General features: G+C 47.2%; 1 protein-coding gene across 1 annotated transcript in view; it reads right to left on the reverse strand.

Annotated features, from left to right (window-relative positions):
* The window catches only part of LOC122944600, a 565,582-nt gene that overhangs the window by 98,174 nt on the left and 458,146 nt on the right, over positions 1-9,262 (reverse strand). The gene's annotated exons all lie outside the window — the stretch shown is intronic.

The following is a 9,262-nucleotide window of genomic DNA, read 5'->3' on the forward strand; positions in this document are numbered from 1 at the left end:
CCCTGTAATCGGTAACGACAGGTGGGAATACGCAAGTGCCCCCCCTGTAATCGGTAACGCCAGGTGGGAATCTCCATATGAGGAGTGACCTGTAGAAGCAGTATTGGCCGCAGTGACCTGTTTTCTGGACACTATTTACTCCCGTCTTTGGTCTCGCTCCCGATGCAGCGCTGGGGGGGGGGGGCACTCGGCCGCTCCAGCACCCTTACTTGTGCACACGTGGATCCGCTGCTGTGCTGGGATCGTGGCCCTGAGGCCCAGCCTTTGTCTCATGACCTCTGCTATATAATCTGAGAACGACTTACCTGCAGGGTTTTAACACCTTACGACAACAATACTCACCTGATGACTTCAGAGCTGCAGCTTTGGGGGCCCCTAATTTTACCCATCAGTTTATTCTTTTATAGGTAACAGGTTGCTATGTCTGCGTCCACCGATCACGTTCTCCGCGCAGAGGCCGAGCGCTTTGACAGTATTAATAGTAGTTGTGAAGGAGCAGCAGCCTCCATTCCCATGAAGCCATGTGGTTTGAGAACCTGTCCCGTGGCCCCTGGTTGGGGGTAGGTTCCCAGGTGACTGCCCCCATCCTGGTGGAGGTGTCAGAGCAGCCGTTGCCTCGGATGTAATGACACTGTAAGAAGGGCACCTACTGCAGGGGCGTCACCGCACCAAATGTCCGTGTTCTGGGAGAAGGAAGCGCCTGCCGCCAGTGTAATGGACCGCTGGGCGTCGAGAAGCATTCTCCAGGTGGGCAGCGCACAGTGCGCCATCACTGCCGAGGGGAAGACTATTTGCACTCTTTGTCACAAGGTCAGAGGTGGAACGTCGCGGTGCACGGACTAGCCGCCATGCTGTCACCGCCGCCTCCTCACCAACTTGTGCGGGCCGAGTCGTGGGTAAAGCATTGAATTTTCTATCTGTCCCTTTTCTAACACCCGGATCTTGTAGTGACAATTCCAGCAATAAACCCCATTTATAAACCCGAGTCTGTTATTTATCACTGAGCCTGGAAAATACAGAGCACTCTAATAACTGGTGTACACAGAGCACTCTAATATACAGAGAGCACTCTAATATCTGGTATACACAGAGCACTCTAATAACTGGTGTACACAGAGCACTCTAATAACTGGTGTACACAGAGCACTCTAATAACTGGTGTACACAAAGCACTCTAATATACAGAGAGCACTCTAATATCTGGTGTACACAGAGCACTCTAATATACAGAGAGCACTCTAATATCTGGTGTACACAGAGCACTCTAATATACAGAGAGCACTCTAATATCTGGTGTACAGAGCACTCTAATATCTGGTGTACACAAAGCACTCTAATATACAGAGAGCACTCTAATATCTGGTGTACACAGAGCACTCGAATATACACAGAGCACTCTAATATCTGGTGTACAGAGCACTCTAATAACTGGTGTACACAAAGCACTCTAATATACAGAGAGCACTCTAATATCTGGTGTACACAGAGCACTCTAATATACAGAGAGCACTCTAATATCTGGTATACACAGAGCACTCTAATAACTGGTGTACACAGAGCACTCTAATATCTGGTATACACAGAGCACTCTAATAACTGGTGTACACAGAGCACTCTAATAACTGGTATACACAGCACTCTAATATACAGAGAGCACTCTAACTAGTATACACAGAGCACTCTAATATCTGGTATACACAGAGCACTCTAATATCTGGTGTACACAGAGCACTCTAATATCTGGTGTACACAGAGCACTCTAATAACTGGTACACAGAGCACTCTAATAACTGGTATACACAGAGCACTCTAATAACTGGTATACAGAGCACTCTAATAACTGGTATACACAGAGCACTCTAATGTACAGAAAACACTAATAACTGGTATACACAGCACTCTAATAACTGGTATACACAGAGCACTCTAATATCTGGTATACACAGAGCACTCTAATAACTGGCATATACAGGAGACAATCTAGTGGCTGATATATGCAGAGAGCACTCTAATAACTAATATATACACAGGACAGTCTAGTGACTGATCTACACAGAGGACAGTCTAGTGACTGATATTATATACAGGGGACAGTCTAGTGACTGATATTATATACACAGGGGACAGTCTAGTGACTGATATTCTACACAAAGGACAGTCTAGTGACTGATATATACAGAGGACAGTCTAGTGACTGATATTATATACAGAGGACAGTCTAGTGACTGATATTATATACAGAGGACAGTCTAGTGACTGATATTATATACAGAGGACAGTCTAGTGACTGATATTATATACAGAGGACAGTCTAGTGACTGATATTATATACAGAGGACAGTCTAGTGACTGATATTATATACAGAGGACAGTCTAGTGACTGATATTATACACAGGGGACAGTCTAGTGACTGATATTATACACAGGGGACAGTCTAGTGACTGATATTATACACAGGGGACAGTCTAGTGACTGATATTATACACAGAGGACAGTCTAGTGACTGATATTATACACAGGGGACAGTCTAGTGACTGATATTATATACAGGGGACAGTCTAGGATATACAGGGGACAGTCTAGTGACTGATATTATATACAGGGACAGTCTAGTGACTGATATTATATACGGGACAGTCTAGTGACTGATATTATATACGGGACAGTCTAGTGACTGATATTATATACAGGGGACAGTCTAGTGACTGGTATTATATACAGGGGACAGTCTAGTGACTGATATTATACACAGAGGACAGTCTAGTGACTGATATTATATACAGGGGACAGTCTAGTGACTGATATTATATACAGGGGACAGTCTAGGGACTGATATTATATACAGAGGACAGTCTAGTGAATGATATTATATACAGGGGACAGTCTAGTGACTGATATTATATACAGGGGACAGTCTAGTGACTGATATTATATACAGGGGACAGTCTAGTGACTGATATTATATACAGAGGACAGTCTAGTGACTGATATTATATACAGAGGACAGTCTAGTGACTGATATTATATACAGAGGACAGTCTAGTGACTGATATTATATACGGGACAGTCTAGTGACTGATATTATATACGGGACAGTCTAGTGACTGATATTATATACAGGGGACAGTCTAGTGACTGATATTATACACAGAGGACAGTCTAGTGACTGATATTATATACAGGGGACAGTCTAGTGACTGATATTATATACAGGGGACAGTCTAGTGACTGATATTATATACAGAGGACAGTCTAGTGAATGATATTATATACAGGGGACAGTCTAGTGACTGATATTATACACAGGGGACAGTCTAGTGACTGATATTATACACAGGGGACAGTCTAGTGACTGATATTATACACAGGGGACAGTCTAGTGACTGATATTATACACAGAGGACAGTCTAGTGACTGATATTATACACAGGGGACAGTCTAGTGACTGATATTATATACAGGGGACAGTCTAGTGACTGATATTATATACAGGGGACAGTCTAGTGACTGATATTATATGCAGGGGACAGTCTAGTGACTGATATTATATACAGAGGACAGTCTAGTGACTGATATTATATACGGGACAGTCTAGTGACTGATATTATATACGGGACAGTCTAGTGACTGATATTATATACAGGGGACAGTCTAGTGACTGATATTATACACAGAGGACAGTCTAGTGACTGATATTATATACAGAGGACAGTCTAGTGACTGATATTATATACAGAGGACAGTCTAGTGACTGATATTATATACGGGACAGTCTAGTGACTGATATTATATACGGGACAGTCTAGTGACTGATATTATATACAGGGGACAGTCTAGTGACTGATATTATACACAGAGGACAGTCTAGTGACTGATATTATATACAGGGGACAGTCTAGTGACTGATATTATATACAGGGGACAGTCTAGTGACTGATATTATATACAGAGGACAGTCTAGTGAATGATATTATATACAGGGGACAGTCTAGTGACTGATATTATACACAGGGGACAGTCTAGTGACTGATATTATACACAGGGGACAGTCTAGTGACTGATATTATACACAGGGGACAGTCTAGTGACTGATATTATACACAGAGGACAGTCTAGTGACTGATATTATACACAGGGGACAGTCTAGTGACTGATATTATATACAGGGGACAGTCTAGTGACTGATATTATATACAGGGGACAGTCTAGTGACTGATATTATATGCAGGGGACAGTCTAGTGACTGATATTATATACAGAGGACAGTCTAGTGACTGATATTATATACAGGGGACAGTCTAGTGACTGATATTATATACGGGACAGTCTAGTGACTGATATTATATACAGGGGACAGTCTAGTGACTGATATTATATACAGGGGACAGTCTAGTGACTGATATTATATACAGGGGACAGTCTAGTGACTGATATTATATACGGGACAGTCTAGTGACTGATATTATATACGGGACAGTCTAGTGACTGATATTATATACAGGGGACAGTCTAGTGACTGGTATTATATACAGGGGACAGTCTAGTGACTGATATTATACACAGAGGACAGTCTAGTGACTGATATTATATACAGGGGACAGTCTAGTGACTGATATTATATACAGGGGACAGTCTAGTGACTGATATTATACACAGAGGACAGTCTAGTGACTGATATTATATACAGGGGACAGTCTAGTGACTGATATTATATACAGGGGACAGTCTAGTGAATGATATTATATACAGGGGACAGTCTAGTGACTGATATTATATACAGGGGACAGTCTAGTGACTGATATTATATACGGGACAGTCTAGTGACTGATATTATATACAGAGGACAGTCTAGTGACTGATATTATATACAGGGGACAGTCTAGTGACTGATATTATATACAGGGGACAGTCTAGTGACTGATATTATATACAGGGGACAGTCTAGTGACTGATATTATATACGGGACAGTCTAGTGACTGATATTATATACAGGGGACAGTCTAGTGACTGATATTATATACAGAGGACAGTCTAGTGACTGATATTATATACGGGACAGTCTAGTGACTGATATTATATACGGGACAGTCTAGTGACTGATATTATATACAGGGGACAGTCTAGTGACTGGTATTATATACAGGGGACAGTCTAGTGACTGATATTATACACAGAGGACAGTCTAGTGACTGATATTATATACAGGGGACAGTCTAGTGACTGATATTATATACAGAGGACAGTCTAGTGACTGATATTATATACAGAGGACATTCTAGTGACTGATATTATATACAGGGGACAGTCTAGTGACTGATATTATATACAGGGGACAGTCTAGTGACTGATATTATATACAGAGGACAGTCTAGTGACTGATATTATATACAGAGGACAGTCTAGTGACTGATATTATATACAGGGGACAGTCTAGTGACTGATATTATATACAGGGGACAGTCTAGTGACTGATATTATATACAGAGGACAGTCTAGTGACTGATATTATATACAGAGGACAGTCTAGTGACTGATATTATACACAGAGGACAGTCTAGTGACTGATATTATATACAGAGGACAGTCTAGTGACTGATATTATATACAGGGGACAGTCTAGTGACTGATATTATATACAGAGGACAGTCTAGTGACTGATATTATATACAGAGGACAGTCTAGTGACTGATATTATATACAGGGGACAGTCTAGTGACTGATATTATATACAGGGGACAGTCTAGTGACTGATATTATATACAGGGGACAGTCTAGTGACTGATATTATATACAGAGGACAGTCTAGTGACTGATATTATATACAGAGGACAGTCTAGTGACTGATATTATATACAGAGGACATTCTAGTGACTGATATTATATACAGGGGACAGTCTAGTGACTGATATTATATACAGGGGACAGTCTAGTGACTGATATTATATACGGGACAGTCTAGTGACTGATATTATATACAGAGGACAGTCTAGTGACTGATATTATATACAGGGGACAGTCTAGTGACTGATATTATATACAGAGGACAGTCTAGTGACTGATATTATATACAGAGGACAGTCTAGTGACTGATATTATATACAGGGGACAGTCTAGTGACTGATATTATATACAGAGGACAGTCTAGTGACTGATATTATATACAGAGGACAGTCTAGTGACTGATATTATATACAGGGGACAGTCTAGTGACTGATATTATATACAGGGGACAGTCTAGTGACTGATATTATATACAGAGGACAGTCTAGTGACTGATATTATATACAGAGGACAGTCTAGTGACTGATATTATATACAGGGGACAGTCTAGTGACTGATATTATATACACGGGACAGTCTAGTGACTGATATTATATACAGAGGACAGTCTAGTGACTGATATTATACACAGAGGACAGTCTAGTGACTGATATTATATACAGAGGACAGTCTAGTGACTGATATATACAGAGGACAGTCTAGTGACTGATATATTTTACACAGAGGACAGTCTAGTGACTGATATTATATACAGGGGACAGTCTAGTGACTGATATTATATACAGAGGACAGTCTAGTGACTGATATTATATACAGGGGACAGTCTAGTGACTGATATTATACACAGAGGACAGTCTAGTGACTGATATTATATACAGGGGACAGTCTTTACACGGGAGTATCTCTGTGAGGCGGTTGATGGTCTCCATCTAGGGGTCTGCAGACTGTGGGGAGTAGTCAGAGCTCTGGACTGTGGGGGGGTAGTCAGAGCTCTGGACTGTGGGGGGGTAGTCAGAGCTCTGGACTGTGGGGGGGTAGTCAGAGCTCTGGACTGTGGGGGGGGGTAGTCAGAGCTCTGGACTGTGGGGGGGGGGAGTAGTCAGAGCTCTGGACTGTGGGGGGTAGTCAGAGCTCTGGACTGTGGGGGGGGTAGTCAGAGCTCTGGGACTGTGGCGGGGGGGTAGTCAGAGCTCTGGACTGTGGGGGGGTAGTCAGAGCTCTGGACTGTGGGGGGGTAGTCAGAGCTCTGGACTGTGGCGGGGGGGGTAGTCAGAGCTCTGGACTGTGGGGGGGTAGTCAGAGCTCTGGACTGTGGGGGGGGTAGTCAGAGCTCTGGACTGTGGGGGGGGGTAGTCAGAGGGGGGGGGGGTAGTCAGAGCTCTGGACTGTGGGGGGGTAGTCAGAGCTCTGGACTGTGGGGGGGTAGTCAGAGCTCTGGACTGTGGGGGGGGTAGTCAGAGCTCTGGACTGTGGGGGGGTAGTCAGAGCTCTGGACTGTGGGGGGGTAGTCAGAGCTCTGGACTGTGGGGGGGTAGTCAGAGCTCTGGACTGTGGGGGGGGTAGTCAGAGCTCTGGACTGTGGGGGGAGTAGTCAGAGCTCTGGACTGTGGGGGGGTAGTCAGAGCTCTGGACTGTGGGGGGGTAGTCAGAGCTCTGGACTGTGGGGGGGTAGTCAGAGCTCTGGACTGTGGGGGGGTAGTCAGAGCTCTGGACTGTGGGGGGGTAGTCAGAGCTCTGGACTGTGGGGGGGTAGTCAGAGCTCTGGACTGTGGGGGGTAGTCAGAGCTCTGGACTGTGGGGGGTAGTCAGAGCTCTGGACTGTGGGGGGTAGTCAGAGCTCTGGACTGTGGGGGGTAGTCAGAGCTCTGGACTGTGGGGGGAGTCAGAGCTCTGGACTGTGGGGGGGGAGTCAGAGCTCTGGACTGTGGGGGGGGGGAGTCAGAGCTCTGGACTGTGGGGGGTAGTCAGAGCTCTGGACTGTGGGGGGGAGTCAGAGCTCTGGACTGTGGCGGGGGGGGTAGTCAGAGCTCTGGACTGTGGGGGGGGGGGGGGAGTAGTCAGAGCTCTGGACTGTGGGGGGGTAGTCAGAGCTCTGGACTGTGGGGGGTAGTCAGAGCTCTGGACTGTGGGGGGTAGTCAGAGCTCTGGACTGTGGGGGGTAGTCAGAGCTCTGGACTGCGGGGGGGTAGTCAGAGCTCTGGACTGCGGGGGGTAGTCAGAGCTCTGGACTGTGGGGGGGTAGTCAGAGCTCTGGACTGTGGGGGGGGGGGGGGAGTAGTCAGAGCTCTGGACTGTGGGGGGGTAGTCAGAGCTCTGGACTGTGGGGGGGGGGGGGAGTCAGAGCTCTGGACTGTGGGGGGTAGTCAGAGCTCTGGACTGTGGGGGGTAGTCAGAGCTCTGGACTGTGGGGGGGTAGTCAGAGCTCTGGACTGTGGGGGGGTAGTCAGAGCTCTGGACTGTGGGGGGGTAGTCAGAGCTCTGGACTGTGGGGGGTAGTCAGAGCTCTGGACTGTGGGGGGTAGTCAGAGCTCTGGACTGTGAGGGGTAGTCAGAGCTCTGGACTGTGGGGGGTAGTCAGAGCTCTGGACTGTGGGGGGGGAGTCAGAGCTCTGGACTGTGGGGGGGGGGGGAGTCAGAGCTCTGGACTGTGGGGGGTAGTCAGAGCTCTGGACTGTGGGGGGGAGTCAGAGCTCTGGACTGTGGGGGGGTAGTCAGAGCTCTGGACTGTGGGGGGGGGGGGGGAGTAGTCAGAGCTCTGGACTGTGGGGGGGTAGTCAGAGCTCTGGACTGTGGGGGGTAGTCAGAGCTCTGGACTGTGGGGGGTAGTCAGAGCTCTGGACTGTGGGGGTAGTCAGAGCTCTGGACTGTGGGGGGTAGTCAGAGCTCTGGACTGCGGGGGGTAGTCAGAGCTCTGGACTGCGGGGGGGTAGTCAGAGCTCTGGACTGTGGGGGGGGGGGGAGTAGTCAGAGCTCTGGACTGTGGGGGGGTAGTCAGAGCTCTGGACTGTGGGGGGGGGGGGGGAGTCAGAGCTCTGGACTGTGGGGGGTAGTCAGAGCTCTGGACTGTGGGGGGTAGTCAGAGCTCTGGACTGCGGGGGGTAGTCAGAGCTCTGGACTGCGGGGGGTAGTCAGAGCTCTGGACTGTGGGGGGGTAGTCAGAGCTCTGGACTGTGGGGGGGTAGTCAGAGCTCTGGACTGTGGGGGGGTGTTCAGAGCTCTGGACTGTGGGGGGGTGTTCAGAGCTCTGGACTGTGGGGGGGTGTTCAGAGCTCTGGACTGTGGGGGGGTAGTCAGAGCTCTGGACTGTGGGGGGGTAGTCAGAGCTCTGGACTGTGGGGGGGTAGTCAGAGCTCTGGACTGTGGGGGGGTAGTCAGAGCTCTGGACTGTGGGGGGGTAGTAGAGCTCTGGACTGTGGGGGGGTAGTCAGAGCTCTGGACTGTGGGGGGTAGTCAGAGCTCTGGACTGTGGGGGGGTAGTC

Source organism: Bufo gargarizans, chromosome 8 (assembly GCF_014858855.1).
Source record: "Bufo gargarizans isolate SCDJY-AF-19 chromosome 8, ASM1485885v1, whole genome shotgun sequence".
Lineage (NCBI taxonomy): Eukaryota > Metazoa > Chordata > Amphibia > Anura > Bufonidae > Bufo > Bufo gargarizans.